This window comes from Anopheles nili, chromosome 3 (genome assembly GCF_943737925.1).
Source record: "Anopheles nili chromosome 3, idAnoNiliSN_F5_01, whole genome shotgun sequence".
NCBI lineage: Eukaryota > Metazoa > Arthropoda > Insecta > Diptera > Culicidae > Anopheles > Anopheles nili.
In genome coordinates, this window is record NC_071292.1 from 33,829,535 (window position 1) to 33,831,936 (window position 2,402).

General features: G+C 48.3%; 1 non-coding gene across 1 annotated transcript; it reads right to left on the reverse strand.

Moving 5' to 3' along the window:
• Positions 1-1,722: 1,722 nt before the first annotated feature.
• Trnag-ucc (transfer RNA glycine (anticodon UCC)) lies at positions 1,723-1,794 on the reverse strand. Its single transcript has one exon. It is a non-coding gene; the product is annotated as a tRNA-Gly (tRNA).
• Between the last annotated feature and the right edge of the window lie 608 nt (positions 1,795-2,402).

The following is a 2,402-nucleotide window of genomic DNA, read 5'->3' on the forward strand; positions in this document are numbered from 1 at the left end:
GGGAAAATATTTATGCGCAAATGTTAATGAACCGTGCATCCAGTGGGGCGCGTTATGCACGCCGGGGAAAAAGGCAGTCTCACCAATACCATCAGCACCACCGACGATGGCACGCAACGTGCTCCTTGCCGTGCCGAATTCGCCCTCCACCCTCGACCCACACACGTGCGCTGGATCTGACGTCAGAAGGTGAGCAGAATGTAGCCAAGGACGCTGGCACCCGGAATAGAAGACCACACTGTCGCCAGTGGGGCTGTTCGCGTAGTTGGCGGATGTTTTTCCTTTTGGCTGCTCGATTTTTCCGTTGCACATTGTTGACCCTCACCAGCTTGGGCGAGCGAGGTCACCTGGCGGGGTAAACAAGGGAATGTAAATAAGAAATGAATCTACGCAGTGCTGGTTTCTGCTTGCTTTTGCAACCAAAAATCAAGACGACAATCGTCGAGACGCAGCCTCACTGAATTCGCACTGATTTTATTTTTAGAAGTGTATTTGTATTGACCGAATAGCAACATAAATTACAGAAACACAAACAGACAATGCTAGGTTTTCACTGGTTCTTCGTTATGTTTATGCCATGTTGAATAAGCTCAAATTTAGTACCCCTTTTTTGCTGTATTTCGTCGCCTGCTGTGGTGAAATACGCTCTGATTGAATTCGACAGTTGCTACATAATAAACAATGCCCACCAGCATCTCGAACATGCTCTCTCCACTTTTTGCTCTCTTTCTCCCACAACCCGTGGGACTGATTTTTAGGTGGTAAAAAAAATGTGCGAGAAGCACAAAAAAAGCTGCACGATTTTCAGAAATTAGTCCGCATCGTCCGCACCGCGCACTGACCTTCGACAATTGTCACCACCTTTTTTCCACGCGCTCACCCAACGGTTTGGGCGGTGGGTGTTTTACCTGCGGGAAAAGCTATGATGAATGACAAAAGTTAATTACGGTGACGGGGTGTAGAAATTGTGCAACGTACGGGTTCGCGCGCGCGTCCACGATCGCTCTCGCTGACATTTTAGTGGCAGGAAGATTAATTGGTATGTCACTACTCGTCAGCCGGGCAGCCCGTAGCAACCTGGATGCTATAGCTGGTGGATGTCATGGTAACGGCGTGATGCAGCAGAAAAAAAAACCACCTCACTGAGAAAACTCTCCACGACCCTTTCGTCGATCGATCGAATGAAGCGATCGCAAGACGAGTAGACGGGACGGTTTATGAGTGGTTGGTGGCAAAATTCGGCCAACCAGTCAGTTCGAATTAATGTTTAATGACCGCGCGCTTCCGGGATGGCTCGCTTCGCTGATGGCGAGATGCACTAGTTCTGTGAGAGGGTGGTGAACGTTTTTTTTGGAGTCGTGGAAAATGACACGCCACTACGAAAGGATGAGCCGCGATGGTAGTGCCTTGGAAATGGGTGTCGGTTTCGCTAATGGTGGCAACGACAGGGTTCAACCAGCGGGTTAATGGTTCGTTTAAAAAGTCATTTAAGCCGCACGACTCGAGATGGTAAGTTTGACTGGCGAAGACGTGCCGCCTGTTGCAAGTGTCGAAGGTGCTAATTGAAGAAACAGTCGCTGCTCTTATGGTTGGGACAAGATTTGTTGTAGAAGGAACAGAAATAACTGACGGATTCGGATTTAATTTCACGTGGCAGATGTCAAAGCATATCAAAAAGCGCTATTAAATGGATTACAGCACGCAAAAAAAAGGAAATTTTGATGCGTCGGCCGGGAATCGAACCCGGATCAACTGCTTGGAAGGCAACTATGCTGACCATTACACCACCGACGCGTGTTTTTGGAACGGTTGCTAATTAAAAAAAAGGACCCCATACAGAATCGCAAACATGCTCAAATTAAGCATTAACACGCAAGCAATAATAATTATTCGACTCAAAGTTTCTTGAAAGCACAAAAGCCCCCAATGATCGAGCGAAACCTTCCCGATCACGAGCATGTTAAATTGCACCCCAAAATCGCTTTCATAATCGGTCACCACAGGAAGCACATTTGTAGTCATCGAAGTTTAAGTTTCTCTCTCTTCCTCTTGCTCTGTTTTTTTTACGACTGATTGGTTTCCTACCGCCGAACCCCGGTGCTAATTAGCGACAGTTTGTTTGCCCGCCGGTCGTCGGAAACTGCGAAAGTGACCACCTCTTGGTCCATCGTAAATGCAAACAACCGTCATTAAAGAACTGCTCCCGGCGCGCACGACCGGGCCGTTTTGTCGCGCTGCGACGAAAGAATACCTTTTAATTAAGGAACATTACCGCACGTACGTGTCGTTCGAGGCTCAGCTCGCACGATGGCTTCTACCGACACGCGGTACGGCGTGAAAGACATCCCAAAACGAGCCCATCTCGAGTTGGGCCGGAGGCGAATGTACTTCATGACAAACGC